We start from the raw sequence: 17,058 nt of genomic DNA on the forward strand, positions 1-17,058 counted from the left end.
TTCTTCAACAGGTCCCTCGGTTACGGTTGTGACAGGAGCTTTTCCTTCTTCCTCGACTGTGACAACTTCTGTTACTTGCTGTTGTGGCCCTTTACGCCTGATAACCCTCTTTTTAACTGTTTTCTTTGGTTTACCTTCTTTTGTAATTTCTTGGGTCACAGTGACTTGTTCATGAAGCTCCTCGATTTCTGATGGTTTAGCATATTTGGGTGCTGGTAAAGTTTTCAATATTTCTTCGACTACTTCTTCTGTTGGACCTTCAGTGACAATTGTAACTGGAGCCTTGCCTTGTTCTTCGATAGTTACTACTTCAGTAACCTGTTGTTGCTTTCCTTTACGCTTGATCTGCTTTTTCTTGGTGACTTTCGTTGGTTTACCTTCCTTAGTTATCTCTTCAGTGATAGTTACTTGTTCACGAACTTCTTCTACTTCAGTAGGTTTCACACGTTTTGCAGCAGGTAATGGTTTTACCATTTCCTCTACTATTTCCTCGACGGCACCTTCAGTGACGGTTGTTGCAGGTCTCTTTCCTTGTTCTTCGATGGTAACAACTTCTGTCACCTGTTGTTCTTTGCCTTTACGCTTAATGACCTTCTTTTTGGTGATCTTTCTTGGTTTCCCTTCTTCAGTGACTTCTTGCGTGACAGTAACTTGTTCACGAATTTCTTCTTCCTCACCCGGTTTGGCATATTCTGGACCTGATAATGTTTTAATCGTTTCTTCAACAATTTCTTCTGTAGGACCTTCAATAACAGTTGTAACTGGAGCTTTTCCCTGTTCCTCAATTGTTACTACTTCAGATACCTGCTGTTCTCTTCCTTTGCGTGTGATTACTTTCTTTTTCTTAACCTTCTTGGGTTTTCCTTCCTTGGTTAATTCTTCAGTGATAGTTACTTGTTCATGGACTTTTTCTACTTCAGATGGTTTGACAAATTCTGGAGTTGGTAGTGGTTTCAGCATGTCTTCAACTACTTCTTCTACTGGACCTTCAGTGACAGTTGTGACAGGTCTCTTGCCTTGTTCCTCCACAGTAATAACTTCTGTAACTTGTTGTTCTTTTCCTTTGCGCTTGATAACCTTTTTCTTGGTAGTTTTCTTTGGTTTACCTTCTTTGGTTACCTCTTGAGTAACTGTTACTTGTTCACGAACCTCTTCGACTTCATCTGGTTCCGCATATTCGGGAGCTGGTAATGCTTTTATGGATTCTTCTAGTATTTCTTCTGTAGGACCATCAGTGATAGTTGTAATTGGTGCCTTGCCTTGTTCTTCAACTGTGACAATGTCAGAGACTTGCTGTTCTCTTCCTTTGCGTTTAATAACTTTCTTCTTGGTAACTCTCCTAGGTTTACCTTCTTTAGTGACTTCTTCCGTAATAGTTACTTGTTCACGGATTTCTTCTTCTTCAAATGGTTTAATTTTTTCTGGAGTTGGCAATGGTTTTATTATTTCCTCGACCAATTCTTCAGTGGGCCCTTCAATTACAGTCGTAACAGGAGCCTTTCCTTGTTCTTCGATTGTTGTAACTTCTGTGACTTGTTGCTCTTTTCCTTTGCGTTTTACTACCTTCTTTTTAGTTACCTTTTTAGGTTTGCCTTCTTCCGTTACTTCTTCTGTAACGGTTACCTGTTCGCGTATTTCTTCTTCTTCTCCAGGTTTAGCGTACTCCGGTGCTGGAAGAGCTTTCAGTGTCTCTTCAACCACTTCTTCAACAGGCCCTTCAGAAACAGTTTTAACAGGTCTCTTACCCTGTTCTTCAACAGTGACAACCTCCGTTACCTGTTGTTCTTTGCCCTTACGTTTGATTATTTTCTTTTTGGTTGTCTTCTTTGGTTTACCCTTATTAGTCACTTCTTGAGTGACTGTGACTTCTTCTCGAATCTCTTCCACTTCAGATGGTTCGACGCGTTGAATTATGGGCAGAGGTTTTACAAATTCCTCCACTACTTCTTCTACAGGACCCTCGGTTACGGTTGTAACAGGTCGTTTACCTTTTACTTCAACTGTTACCACTTCAGTCACCTGTTGTTCTTTGCCTTTACGTTTAATAACCTTCTTTTTGGTAATCTTTTTAGGCTTGCCTTCTGTGCTTACTTCTTCTGTGACTGTTACTTGTTCACGTAACTCTTCAATTTCTCCCGATTTGGCGTGATCAGGAGCAGGAAGTACTTTTAGTGTATCTTCTAGTACTTCCTCCAGTGGACCTTCAGTAATTGTAGTAACTGGTGCTTTTCCTTGCTCTTCGACAGTGACAAGTTCTGTGACTTGTTGTTCCTTCCCTTTGCGCTTGACAATCTTTTTCTTAGTTACCTTTTTAGGTTTGCCTTCCATTGTCATTTCTTCTGCCACAGTCACTTGTTCACGTATCTCTTCTACTTCAGATGGATGGATTTTCTCCGGTGCAGGCAGTGGTTTTATTATTTCTTCTATAAGTTCCTCTGTCAGACCGTCAGTAACTGTTCTTACTGGAGGCTTACCTTCTTCTTCAACAGTGACAACCTCCGTAACTTGTTGTTTTTTGCCTTTACGTTTGGTGATTTTCTTTTTGGTGACTTTCTTTGGTTTGCCTTCTTTAGTTATTTCTTCTGTGACAGTTATTTGTTCACGTACTTCTTCTACATCAGATGGTCTCACAAATTCTGCGGTTGGAAGTAGTTTTATCTGTTCTTCTACAATTTCTTCTGTTGGACCTTCGGTTACAGTCGTAACTGGTCTCTTTCCTTGTTCTTCAACGGTTATCATCTCAGTCACTTGTTGCTCCTTTCCTTTTCGTTTGATTATCTTCTTTTTGGTGGTCTTTTTAGGTTTGCCTTCTTTAGTTACTTCTTCAGTGACAGTGACTTGTTCACGTATCTCTTCCACATCAGTTGGTGTGATATACTCTGGAAGAGCCAGCGGCTTTATAACTTCCTCTACAACTTCCTCCACAGGTCCTTCAGTCACCGTTGTAACTGGTCTCTTTCCTTGTTCTTCAACGGTTACCATCTCAGTTACTTGTTGTTCTTTTCCTTTTCGTTTGATTATCTTCTTTTTGGTGGTCTTTTTAGGTTTGCCTTCTTTAGTTACTTCTTCAGTGACAGTGACTTGTTCACGTATCTCTTCCACCTCAGTTGGTGTGATATACTCTGGAAGAGCCAGCGGCTTTATAACTTCCTCTACAACTTCCTCCACAGGTCCTTCAGTCACCGTTGTAACTGGTCTCTTTCCTTGTTCTTCAACGGTTACCATCTCAGTTACTTGTTGTTCTTTTCCTTTTCGTTTGATTATCTTCTTTTTGGTAGTCTTTTTAGGTTTGCCTTCTTTAGTTACCTCTTCAGTGACAGACACTTGTTCTCTGATCTCCTCAACTTCAGTTGGTGTGATATACTCTGGAAGAGCCAGCGGCTTTATAACTTCCTCTACAACTTCCTCCACAGGTCCTTCAGTCACCGTTGTAACGGGTCTCTTTCCTTGTTCTTCAACGGTTACCATCTCAGTCACTTGTTGTTCTTTTCCTTTTCGTTTGATTATCTTCTTTTTGGTAGTCTTTTTAGGTTTGCCTTCTTTAGTTACCTCTTCAGTGACAGACACTTGTTCTCTGATCTCCTCAACTTCAGTTGGTTTTAATCCTTCTGGAACTGGCACTTCTTTTATTATTTCTTCTACAACTTCTTCTGTTGGACCTTCAGTTACAGTCGTAACTGGTCTCTTTCCTTGTTCTTCAACGGTTACCATCTCAGTTACTTGTTGTTCTGTTCCTTTTCGTTTGATTATCTTCTTTTTGGTGGTCTTTTTAGGTTTGCCTTCTTTAGTTACTTCTTCAGTGACAGTGACTTGTTCACGTATCTCTTCCACCTCAGTTGGTGTGATATACTCTGGAAGAGCCAGCGGCTTTATAACTTCCTCTACAACTTCCTCCACAGGTCCTTCAGTCACCGTTGTAACTGGTCTCTTTCCTTGTTCTTCAACGGTTACCATCTCAGTTACTTGTTGTTCTTTTCCTTTTCGTTTGATTATCTTCTTTTTGGTAGTCTTTTTAGGTTTGCCTTCTTTAGTTACCTCTTCAGTGACAGACACTTGTTCTCTGATCTCCTCAACTTCAGTTGGTGTGATATACTCTGGAAGAGCCAGCGGCTTTATAACTTCCTCTACAACTTCCTCCACAGGTCCTTCAGTCACCGTTGTAACGGGTCTTTTTCCTTGTTCTTCAACGGTTACCATCTCAGTCACTTGTTGTTCTTTTCCTTTTCGTTTGATTATCTTCTTTTTGGTAGTCTTTTTAGGTTTGCCTTCTTTAGTTACCTCTTCAGTGACAGACACTTGTTCTCTGATCTCCTCAACTTCAGTTGGTTTTAATCCTTCTGGAACTGGCACTTCTTTTATTATTTCTTCTACAACTTCTTCTGTTGGACCTTCAGTTACAGTCGTAACTGGTCTCTTTCCTTGTTCTTCAACGGTTACCATCTCAGTTACTTGTTGTTCTGTTCCTTTTCGTTTGATTATCTTCTTTTTGGTGGTCTTTTTAGGTTTGCCTTCTTTAGTTACTTCTTCAGTGACAGTGACTTGTTCACGTATCTCTTCCACCTCAGTTGGTGTGATATACTCTGGAAGAGCCAGCGGCTTTATAACTTCCTCTACAACTTCCTCCACAGGTCCTTCAGTCACCGTTGTAACGGGTCTTTTTCCTTGTTCTTCAACGGTTACCATCTCAGTCACTTGTTGTTCTTTTCCTTTTCGTTTGATTATTTTCTTTTTGGTAGTTTTTTTAGGTTTGCCTTCTTTAGTTACCTCTTCAGTGACAGTCACTTGTTCTCTGATCTCCTCAACTTCAGTTGGTTTTAATCCTTCTGGAACTGGCACTTCTTTTATTATTTCTTCTACAACTTCTTCTGTTGGACCTTCAGGTACAGTCGTAACTGGTCTCTTTCCTTGTTCTTCAACGGTTACCATCTCAGTTACTTGTTGTTCTTTTCCTTTTCGTTTGATTATCTTCTTTTTGGTGGTCTTTTTAGGTTTGCCTTCTTTAGTTACTTCTTCAGTGACAGTGACTTGTTCACGTATCTCTTCCACCTCAGTTGGTGTGGTATACTCTGGAAGAGCCAGCGGCTTTATAATTTCCTCTACAACTTCCTCCACAGGTCCTTCAGTCACCGTTGTAACGGGTCTTTTTCCTTGTTCTTCAACGGTTACCATCTCAGTCACTTGTTGTTCTTTTCCTTTTCGTTTGATTATTTTCTTTTTGGTAGTCTTTTTAGGTTTTCCTTCTTTAGTTATCTCTTCAGTGACAGTCACTTGTTCTCTAATCTCCTCAACTTCAGTTGGTCTTACTTTTTCTGGAGCAGGCAATGTTTTTATTGTTTCTTCTAGAACTTCTTCTACTGGTCCTTCCTTTACAGTTATGACTGGAGTTTTGCCTTGTTCTTCAACAGTTACTATCTCAGTTACTTTCTGATCTTGACCTTTTCTTTTAATGATCTTTTTCTTTGTGGTCTTCTTCGGCTTACCTTCTCTAGTTACTTCCTCAGTAACTGTCACTTGCTCACGTACTTCTTCAACTTCGGTTGGTTCAATACGTTGTGGGGCAGGCAATGGTTTAGTGAAAGTCTCTACTATTTTTTCAACTGGTCCCTCGGTAATTGTTGTCACTGGTGCTTTTCCTTCTTCTTCAACAGTCACAATTTCAGTAACTTGTTGTTCTGGACCTTTGCGTTTGATGACTTTCTTTTTAATAGTTTTCTTTGGTTTGCCCGATCTACTGACTTCCTGGATAACTGTAACTTGTTCATGAACTTCCTCGACTTCACCTGGTTTTGCGTATTCTGCTGCTGGAAGAGGTTTAATTGTTTCGTCCACTACCTCTTCTACTGGGCCTTCCTTTACTGTAGTGATAGGAGGTTTTCCTTTCTCTTCAACTGTAACCACGTCAGTGACCTGCTGTACTTTTCCCTTACGTTTGATGATTTTTCTCTTTGTAGTTTTCTTTGGTTTACCTTCTTTGGTTAATTCTTCGGCGACTGTGACTTGTTCAGTTACCTCTTCTACATCTTTTGGTCTAATAACTTCCGGTTTTATCACTTCTTCTACTATTTCTTCCACTGGTCCTTCAGTCACCGTCGTTACAGGTGCTTTTCCTGCTTCCTCAACAGTAACTGTCTCAGTCACTTTTTGTTCCTGACCTTTACGTTTGATAACCTTTTTCTTAATGATTTTCTGGGGTTTACCTTCTCTCGTAATTTCTTCAGTAACTGTCACTTGCTCTCTGACTTCTTCTACTTCAGTTGGTGTAATACGTTCGGGCGCGGGCAGTGGTTTTATGGTTTCCTCCACAATTTCCTCTGTTGGTCCTTCAGTCACTGTTGTTTCGGGTTTCTTTCCATGCTCCTCAACCGTTACCACTTCCGTCACCTGTTGTTCTTTACCTCTTCGTTTAATTATCTTCTTCTTGGTAACCTTTTTGGGTTTACCTTCTCTCGTAATTTCTTCAGTAACTGTCACTTGCTCTCTGACTTCTTCTACTTCAGTTGGTGTAATACGTTTGGGAGCGGGCAGTGGTTTTATGGTTTCCTCCACAATTTCCTCTATTGGACCTTCAGTCATTGTTGTTACGGGTTTCTTTCCTTGTTCTTCAACCGTTACTACTTCCGTCACCTGCTGTTCTTTACCTCTTCGTTTAATTAGCTTCTTCTTGGTAACCTTTTTGGGTTTACCTTCTCTCGTAATTTCTTCAGTAACTGTCACTTGTTCTCTGACTTCTTCTACTTCAGTTGGTGTAATACGTTCGGGAGCGGGCAGTGGTTTTATGGTTTCCTCCACAATTTCCTCTATTGGACCTTCAGTCACTGTTGTTACGGGTTTCTTTCCTTGTTCTTCAACCGTTACTACTTCCGTCACCTGCTGTTCTTTACCTCTTCGTTTAATTAGCTTCTTCTTGGTAACCTTTTTGGGTTTACCTTCTCTCGTAATTTCTTCAGTAACTGTCACTTGCTCTCTGACTTCTTCTACTTCAGTTGGTGTAATACGTTCGGGCGCGGGCAGAGGTTTTATGGTTTCCTCCACAATTTCCTCTGTTGGTCCTTCAGTCACTGTTGTTTCGGGTTTCTTTCCATGCTCCTCAACCGTTACCACTTCCGTCACCTGTTGTTCTTTACCTCTTCGTTTAATTATCTTCTTCTTGGTAACCTTTTTGGGTTTACCTTCTCTCGTAATTTCTTCAGTAACTGTCACTTGCTCTCTGACTTCTTCTACTTCAGTTGGTGTAATACGTTCGGGTGCGGGCAGTGGTTTTATAGTTTCCTCGACAATTTCCTCTGTTGGTCCTTCAGTCACTGTTGTTTCGGGTTTCTTTCCATGTTCTTCAACCGTTACTACTTCCGTCACCTGTTGTTCTTTACCTCTTCGTTTAATTATCTTCTTCTTGGTAACCTTTTTGGGTTTACCTTCTCTCGTAATTTCTTCAGTAACTGTCACTTGCTCTCTGACTTCTTCTACTTCAGTTGGTGTAATACGTTCGGGCGCGGGCAGTGGTTTTATGGTTTCCTCCACAATTTCCTCTATTGGGCCTTCAGTCACTGTTGTTACGGGTTTCTTTCCTTGTTCTTCAACCGTTACTACTTCCGTCACCTGTTGTTCTTTACCTCTTCGTTTAATTATCTTCTTCTTGGTAACCATTTTGGGTTTACCTTCTCTCGTAATTTCTTCAGTAACTGTCACTTGCTCTCTGACTTCTTCTACTTCAGTTGGTGTAATACGTTCGGGCGCGGGCAGTGGTTTTATGGTTTCTTCCACAATTTCCTCTGTTGGTCCTTCAGTCACTGTTGTTTCGGGTTTCTTTCCATGCTCCTCAACCGTTACCACTTCCGTCACCTGTTGTTCTTTACCTCTTCGTTTAATTATCTCCTTCTTGGTAACCTTTTTGGGTTTACCTTCTCTCGTAATTTCTTCAGTAACTGTCACTTGCTCTCTGACTTCTTCTACTTCAGTTGGTGTAATACGTTCGGGTGCGGGCAGTGGTTTTATAGTTTCCTCAACAATTTCCTCTGTTGGTCCTTCAGTCACTGTTGTTTCGGGTTTCTTTCCATGTTCTTCAACCGTTACTACTTCCGTCACCTGTTGTTCTTTACCTCTTCGTTTAATTATCTTCTTCTTGGTAACCTTTTTGGGTTTACCTTCTCTCGTAATTTCTTCAGTAACTGTCACTTGCTCTCTGACTTCTTCTACTTCAGTTGGTGTAATACGTTCGGGCGCGGGCAGTGGTTTTATGGTTTCCTCCACAATTTCCTCTATTGGACCTTCAGTCACTGTTGTTACGGGTTTCTTTCCTTGTTCTTCAACCGTTACTACTTCCGTCACCTGCTGTTCTTTACCTCTTCGTTTAATTAGCTTCTTCTTGGTAACCTTTTTGGGTTTACCTTCTCTTGTAATTTCTTCAGTAACTGTCACTTGCTCTCTGACTTCTTCTACTTCAGTTGGTGTAATACGTTCGGGAGCGGGCAATGGTTTTATTGTTTCCTCGACAATTTCCTCTATTGGGCCTTCAGTCACTGTTGTTACGGGTTTCTTTCCTTGTTCTTCAACCGTTACTACTTCCGTCACCTGTTGTTCTTTACCTCTTCGTTTAATTAGCTTCTTCTTGGTAACCTTTTTGGGTTTACCTTCTCTCGTAATTTCTTCAGTAACTGTCACTTGCTCTCTGACTTCTTCTACTTCAGTTGGTGTAATACTTTCGGGAGCGGGCAATGGTTTTATTGTTTCCTCGACAATTTCCTCTATTGGGCCTTCAGTCACTGTTGTTACGGGTTTCTTTCCTTGTTCTTCAACCGTTACTACTTCCGTCACCTGTTGTTCTTTACCTCTTCGTTTAATTAGCTTCTTCTTGGTAACCTTTTTGGGTTTACCTTCTCTCGTAATTTCTTCAGTAACTGTCACTTGCTCTCTGACTTCTTCTACTTCAGTTGGTGTAATACGTTCGGGTGCGGGCAGTGGTTTTATAGTTTCCTCGACAATTTCCTCTGTTGGTCCTTCAGTCACTGTTGTTTCGGGTTTCTTTCCATGCTCTTCAACCGTTACTACTTCCGTCACCTGTTGTTCTTTACCTCTTCGTTTAATTAGCTTCTTCTTGGTAACCTTTTTGGGTTTACCTTCTCTCGTAATTTCTTCAGTAACTGTCACTTGCTCTCTGACTTCTTCTACTTCAGTTGGTGTAATACGTTCGGGAGCGGGCAATGGTTTTATTGTTTCCTCGACAATTTCCTCTATTGGGCCTTCAGTCACTGTTGTTACGGGTTTCTTTCCTTGTTCTTCAACCGTTACTACTTCCGTCACCTGTTGTTCTTTACCTCTTCGTTTAATTAGCTTCTTCTTGGTAACCTTTTTGGGTTTACCTTCTCTCGTAATTTCTTCAGTAACTGTCACTTGCTCTCTGACTTCTTCTACTTCAGTTGGTGTAATACGTTCGGGTGCGGGCAGTGGTTTTATAGTTTCCTCGACAATTTCCTCTGTTGGTCCTTCAGTCACTGTTGTTACGGGTTTCTTTCCTTGCTCTTCAACCGTTACTACCTCCGTCACCTGTTGTTCTTTACCTCTTCGTTTAATTAACTTCTTCTTGGTAACCTTTTTGGGTTTACCTTCTCTCGTAATTTCTTCAGTAACTGTCACTTGCTCTCTGACTTCTTCAACTTCTGATGGTTTAGCATACGCTGATGGAGGCAAACGTTTCATAATCTCTTCGACTATTTCTTCCACTGGTCCTTCAATGACACTGGTCTCCGGAGCTTTCCCTTCTTCTTCGACTGTCACTACTTCAGTCACCTGTTGCTCCTTGCCATCCCTCTTAATTACCTTTTTCTTGGTAACCTTCTTAGGTTTTCCTTCTTTTGATACTTCTTCCGTCACCGTCACTTGTTCTTCCACTTGTTGCACCGTGGGTATAATATACTCTACTGGTGCCAATGGTTTCGTTTCCTCCTCTGGTATTTGTTCTTCTACTGGCTTCTCCTTTTTAATTTCTCTTTCAGTCGTTTCTATCATCTCCGTAGGTTTTGTTATCACCGTTGTTACAGGTGCTTTGCCTTCCTCTTCCACCGTCGTTTCTTCGGTAACTTTTTGAGTTCTTCCTTTCTGACGTATAATCTTCTTCGTTACTTTCTTAGTTTTATCAGTATCTTGAACTTGAATTACTTCAACTTCTACTTTCTCCTCTTCCTTCTGAGTTTCCTCAACCTCGTCGATTCTTGTAGGTATTATCTCTTCAACATCCATAGTTGTTGTAATCTCTTCAATAGGCATAAATTGTTTCTTCGGTATCGCTGGTATCTGTGGTTTAATATCTTCAAGTTCCTCTTCAATGACAACGACATTATCTTCTTCAGCTTCTGTTTTAGGCTTTTTCTTACGAATAATCGTTTTCTTAGTCTTAACCGCCGCTGTTTCATCCTCTTTACTTCCGCGCCTGAATTTCGTTGTATATTCTTCAATTACTTCTGTGTCTGATTCGATCAATTGCTGTGGCGTATCGTGTTTTGTGTGTTGTGTGATTGTGATGTGATGTTGTTGCGCTGGTACTTCTGTAGTTTCTGAAATGTATACAAGAACAAGTGTGATATGATTATCGTGTCGTGACAGTAATCGTTCGCGCACTATTTTGCTTTTCTTTTACTTTTTTTTGGTTTGACTTCTCACATATAACCGCGATACTTCACCGAAAGCGTATTCGGGGCTTGGGTTGGTTAGTTTGTATTGTTTGTGTCTCGAATCATCGATTTCGTAACACAAAACACTAAACGCGACGTATAAACCTGTTTCGGATGAAATTCTTGTATTTTGTCTGATGAATGAACTGTTGTGTGTTCTGTGTGATAGTAATCCGTGTTGTTTATATGAACCTTTCCATATCGTGTTTGATTCTGTGTGTTGTCTACATACCTACCTTACACGATTTCCTACAACCATTATCCTATACCTGACGACCCTATCAAACCTGCTTGGAAGACGCATTTAAACGTTTTGCGCGTTGATCGTTCTTCCGCTTCGATCGAGCCTCCCCTATGATCTCTCAACAACCAAATCAATATAACCACTATTGTCAATGCGTCTTCTGGTCCAATCCTAATCGTCCACATGCTCGTCCGTCCCGTCGATGCCAATCGAATACCTTGATAACAATAATACTCACCCATAACGTGTTCCAGGTGTTCTGCCTCGATAGTAACGCTCGCTAACTTCGCGAAAGGTAATACAGACTCGGGCATTTCTGACTCAATCTCACCAGAGCTCAATGGTTCTGTTACGATCACACCTTGTTGAATCTCCTCTACACCTTTGGCTGTCTTTTTCTCTGGTCTAGTTACTTTAAATTCGCCAGCTGCGTCAGCTGGCTGAATTTCAGTTTTCACAGCTACTTCGTGTTTAATCACATCAGGTTGAGCTGAAACTTCTTTAGCAACGCCTTTTATGACTTCCTTTGACTCTTGTTCCGTGGCCGTCACTTGAGTTATTTCGACACTCTCAGACACACGGAACGACATCTCTGCTGTAGCTGACTTAGCTGTTTTTTCTACGATAAACGTATCTTCGCTTTCTTGGGTTATTGGCTGTATTTGTTCTATACTTTCGAATGGAATTTGTTCAGGAACTATTTGTTTGGTATCTGGTTTGGTAGTTTCTTGTAACTCTTCAGCTATAACTGATGTAATTACTTGGGATTTCTGAGCAACCTGGATACCTAGTAGACTAGGTTTGGCTGTTTGAGTGGTAGGTTCGTCAGGAGTTGGAAGACCCTGCTCTGCTTCACCAAACGCGACTTCTGATACTGATAGGGAAAGCAACTCTTCTAATTGAGGTTTTCCTTTTTGTTCTTCCGGTGCTTTTGGTTTATGAAGTTCTTGAGCACTGGTCATAGTTAATATTTCCGAGGTCTCTGCGACTTCAATACTATCTAACTGTGGATGTGCCTTGCGTTCTTTAGGAGCTTCTGGAGCTGGTAATTCCTTCTCAGCTTCTGTCGATACCACTTCTGAAACAGTGAGGAAGCTGAGCTCTTCCACATCTGGTTTACCCTTCTGACTCTCAGGCTTATCCAACTTCTGCAACTCTTCGACATTCGTCACAGTTAAGACTTCGGTTTTCTCAGCTACCTCTCTGCCAGTCATCTGTGGCTGAGCAATCTTCTCACTTGGTTTTTCGGGAGATGGCAGAGTATCCTCCAATTCACTAGACATTACTTGAGAAACTGTTATAGACGTAAGTTCGTCCAATCGTGGTTTTACTTTTTGTCCTTCAGGTAATATGTGCTTTTCTAATTCTCCTACATTAGTCACAGTAAGAATTTGACTAGTCTCGGCGACTTCTCTCCCCGTAAAAGCAGGCTTAGCAGTCGCTGTGCTAGGTGCTACTTGTTTCTCTAACGTCTCTTCAGTCTCGTGCGAGACAGTCTGAGAAACTGTAACAGAAGTCAGTTCTTCTACATTTGGTTTTCCTTTCTGTTGTTCCGGTGCATGCTCAGCTATTAGTTCCTCCGCTGCCATCATAGTCAAAATTTGTGTGGTTTCTGCTACATCACGACCTAGTAAACTCGGCTGTGCCATTTTTTCTGTAGGCACTTCAGGACTAGGTAACAAGTCCTCCATCTCAGTAGAAACTGTCTGTGATATTGACAGAGACACAAATTCTTCCAAACCAGGAACTCCTTTCTGTTCTCCAGGCTTCTTATCTTCAGCCAACGTATCAACATTCGCCATAGTCAAAACTTCCATCGTCTGTGCCACGTCTCTGCCTATCATGCTTGGCTGTGCCTCCCTTTCAACTGGAATTTCCGGCGCAGGCAAAGCTTCCTCCGCTTCTTGAGAAACCACCTGTGAAACTGTCAAAGGAGATAATTCTTCAACTTGCGGTTTTCCTTTTTGTTCTTCTGGTGCTTTGGGTGCTACAAGTTCCTCTGCACTGGCAACAGTCAACACCTGCATAGTTTCTGCTACGTCTCTTCCTATTAGACTAGGCTGAGCTGTCTTCTCTTTTGGAACTTCCGCTGTTGGTAGTGTTTCCTCAGCTTCTTCAGATACAACATGAGAAATTGTAAGTGGAGTCAGTTCGTCCAATTTTGGTTTTCCTTTCTGTTCTTCAGGACGTTTCACTGCAAGTTCTTCAGCTTCGGTTATGGTGGTCACTTGAGATGTTTCTGCAGCTTCTCGGCCTAGTATGTTGAACTCTGCCTTCTGATCTTTAGGCATAAACTTAGTAGTGAATATGTCCTCCGTTTCGTTGGAAATTACTTCAGAAATCGTTACTGAAGACAATTCTTCTACTTCCATTTTACCTTGTTGTTCCTTCAATTGAGTTATTTTTTCGAATTCTTCAGTGGTTGCTCCAGTGACTATTTGCGTTACTTCAGGAACTTCTCTGCCAGTTAAACTAGGCTGAGCTTGCTGCCCTTTAGGTGCAACAGTTGCAGGCAAAATATCTTCAATTTCATTAGAAACTACTTCAGTAACTGTAACAGTGGTAAGTCCTTCCATCTGAGGTTTTCCTTTTTGTTCTTCAGGTTTGAATTTCCCTTCAAACGTCTCTTCGCGTTCACCAGTCGTCGTCTCCATCTTAACAGCTGTCTCTATGACAGTTTGTGTCATCGTGGCTTGAGAAGATACTCGTTTCTCTTCGTGGATCTCTTGAGTGCTCTGAATACTCTCCACTAACGATCCAACTACAGTTTCATGAAGACTGATATCTTGAGTGGCTATAAATCCTTCTCTTTTGGGTGCTACATCAAAGACACTCTCTTTGTCTTCTGTAATAGTCTCCGAAATTTGAAGAGGCGTCATTTTCTGTATATCTATATCTGCTTTTTGAGTTTGAGGTTTGAACACGCCTTCGAACGAACGTTCACTTTCTTCAACTATATTCTGACTCACAATGATACTTTCAAACGTGTCTTGTCCAGGAACAGCTACTTGAGGTTGCATGGTAATATCCTTTACTTTATCTGGCATATTAACTTGAGACTCAACGGTAGTGGTCTCGATAATATTACGTTCTGTGATGATTGTACTACTAGCTGTCTGAGCAGCTTCCAATTTCTTCTCCTTCAATAGAGACTCAACCTCAGCTGATGTCACTTCCGTCACAGATATTCCGTGACCTTCCTCAAACATGGGCACTGCAATCGACGAAATTGTTTTTGGATATTTATCAAATATTCCTTCGCTCTCTACGCTTGGAATATCTTCAATAATTATAGGTTCTAAAGCATCTTGTTTAGGATGAGCTTTGACCTCGCGTTTCTCTAAGGGCTGAACAGCACCAGTGCTCTGTTCGACAAATACCTGAGCCTTCTGCGCCACGTCCATTCCAACCTTTGTCAAAGTAACCTCTGCAGTGCTCTCTTCACGTTTTTGTATGGTCATAGAGTCTTCCTTATCCTGAGTGATTACATGAGAAACTGTGACACTCTTTCCTTCCACGAAGCTCACTTTCGCGCTATGTTCATCCAACTTCATCTTCTCCTTGAATATCGCACTATGTTCTTGCGGAACTGTTTCACTAATATCAACGCTCTCCAGCATAGTTTGAATAGAATGAGCTTCAAAAGTCGTCGGTTTTGGTGCTTCAGGAAGATCTCCAAGTCCCTCTCTAAGATTTACTTCCATCTGTTCAGCGACTTCTTTGCCTTCCATCGCTGGTTTTGCTACTTCCTCGCGAGGTTTCTTCATAGCTGACAGTTCTACTTCACCATCTTGAGCTGTAGTTGCCTCTGTTATAGCAATAAACCTGTTCTCATCTATTGTTACACGTGCACTAGTCCTCTGCATCGATATTTCCTCAACCTTATCTATTTCTTTTTCTGCTAGGATTTGTTCCGTCATTTCGATTGTTTCGAATGGTTTCTGGCCTACTTGTGCTGTTGCTGTGATAGGTTTGACAATGTCCACATCTCCAGTACTTATCTGTGGAATAACCTCTGATCCTTCCGCCACTTCATGTCCGGATACAATACCTGGCACTGCCGATCGTGTTTTCTCTTCTTGAACAGTTTTTAATATCTCTTCCTTATCAGCTGCGCTGACTTCAGTCACAGTAGTCACGCGTTTACCTTCTTCGATAGAGACTTCTACCTTCTGAACTTCTGGCTTGAATTTTCCTTCGAAAATATTTTCTTGATCTTGAACGATATCTTGAGTGACTTGTACACTTTGATATACTTCTTGACTGGGAAGTGCCTTTTTAGTATCTGGTTTCTCTACCTTTACTTCTGCTATTGAATCTTCAACAGAAATAGTAGTAGTTTCAGCAATTGCATGAGTGGTGTCTAATCCAACAGAAGCTGCATGTTTGGATGGTTGTTCTTCAGAAATATATAAAGATTCTTTGTCTGCAGGAGTTACTTGAGATACACTCACGATCTTTCTACCTTCTTCAAGATCTACAACAGCTCTCTTATTTTCTGGTAATTGTCCTGGTATAAATTTGTCTTCACTTTCTTGAACAATAGTCTGAGACTCAATTAATGAAGTAAATGGAACATGTTCTGGCATTGCAGTGGCACCTGATGGTTTCTCTTCAACAAATTCGCCTGTGCTAAAATCTACAACTTGCACAGTTGTTTCTGCGACTACGTGACCAGAAATCAAACTCTTTCCAGCTGTCTTCATCTCTGGAAGCTCTTTAGACTTATATTCTTCCTCTTTATCTTCCAAAACCACGGTTGACACCTGTATACTCTGTTCTTCCACTAGAGACATGTCAGCCAGAGCTTGTAATGGCGCTTTATCCTTATTAAACAATCCTTCAGCTTCAGTTGGTTGTGTTTCTGAGCTAATTATAGCTTCCAGAGGAATACTAGATGGCATTGCTGCGGCTGAAACTGGTTTCATCTCTTCCAATTTTCCAGCACTAGAATCTACAGTCACCTCCGTCTTCTCAGCGATCACGTGACCAGCAAACTGAACACTAGCCTGTTTTTCAGTCGGTTTCTCAGGAATTTTGAGAATATCTTCTTTATCAGCTGGAATTTCAGTAGTGGTAGTGGCACTGATGATTTCATTGATAGATATTTCTGCTTTGTTGGTGATTACAGGTTTGTCCATGAATTCTTTCTCAGTCTCAGACACAACCGTCTCAGTTTGAACGATGCTTTCAAATGGCAATCGTTCTTCTTTAGCTGCGACTGTGGTTGGTGCAGGCACAGTTAAGTCTCCAGAAACAGCAGCTGGATTGATCTCTGTCAGCTGAGCCACTTTATGAGCATCGAAACTAGGTACAGCTTGTTTACCATGGATCTCTAGCTTCTCGAAGTATTCCTTCTCCATATCTGAAGCAATGGTCTCAATTACTGTGATTCCTTCTTCTTCCTGGAATGAAATATCTACTACTTTTTTATCTGGTTGTACAAAGTCTTCCATAGGCTTTTCTAGATCACCAGCAGCCGTCTCGGAAGCAATTAAACTGTGGAAAGTAATATGATCTGTTGTAGCTGTTGCCGTAAGAGCCTCTTTGCGTTCAAATTCGCCCACATTATCTGTCGTAGTGGTCTCACTAGTCTGAGCGACAATATGTGTGGGGATATCGAAGCTAGCTGTCTTGGTCTCTGGTTTCTCACCTTCTGGAAGCAGACTCTCTTTATCTTCAGTAGTAACTGCTGAAACAATTAAACCTTCTCCTGTCACGAATTCAAGATTCGCTTTCTTATCAGAGGGTTTAATCTCACTGAATGGTGCTTCTGTCTCTCTGGTCTGTACTTCTTCGGCAATTGCAGCTTCGATAGGTAATATCGTGGTTTTTGGTTTCATTTCTTGAACCGCTTCATGTGGTAGATCACTTAAGCTTGTGTCACTAAGGATTTCCAATTTGGATGCTACACCTTGTGTGTCGATGTCTACGGTAGCTTCTACGCCTCTAGGTTTTTCTTCTCGAGTGAATATTCCCTCTTTGTCTTCTGGATACGTTATACCTACCACGATACCTTGACCTTCTTCAAAAGTGACTTCAATTTTCTTAGTATCAGGTTTTATATCTTCTTGGAGAGGCGACTCTTTCTCAGAAATAGATATCTCTGTCTGTTCAACGACTTCCAATCCACTCTGTTGTTGACTAGCA

The 17,058-nt window shown here is 41.2% G+C and overlaps 1 protein-coding gene and 2 long non-coding RNA genes across 12 annotated transcripts in view; 2 read left to right on the top strand and 1 right to left on the bottom strand.

The window, feature by feature from the left end:
* Positions 1-17,058, bottom strand: part of LOC126871333 (titin) — a 147,873-nt gene that overhangs the window by 25,550 nt on the left and 105,265 nt on the right. The window lies entirely within an intron of this gene.
* LOC126872508 (uncharacterized) lies at positions 3,180-5,059 on the top strand. 2 transcript variants are annotated; one of them, XR_007691996.1, is made up of 3 exons: positions 3,180-3,899; positions 4,143-4,259; positions 4,989-5,059. It is a non-coding gene; the product is annotated as an uncharacterized LOC126872508 (long non-coding RNA). The 2 variants fall into 2 exon arrangements; XR_007691997.1 differs by lacking the exons at positions 3,180-3,899; positions 4,989-5,059 and adding an exon at positions 4,746-4,925 and having other exon boundaries at positions 3,908-4,259.
* LOC126872520 (uncharacterized) lies at positions 6,672-7,194 on the top strand. The gene is made up of 2 exons (XR_007692000.1): positions 6,672-6,770; positions 7,014-7,194. It is a non-coding gene; the product is annotated as an uncharacterized LOC126872520 (long non-coding RNA).

Source organism: Bombus huntii, chromosome 1, assembly GCF_024542735.1.
Source record: "Bombus huntii isolate Logan2020A chromosome 1, iyBomHunt1.1, whole genome shotgun sequence".
Taxonomy (NCBI): domain Eukaryota; kingdom Metazoa; phylum Arthropoda; class Insecta; order Hymenoptera; family Apidae; genus Bombus; species Bombus huntii.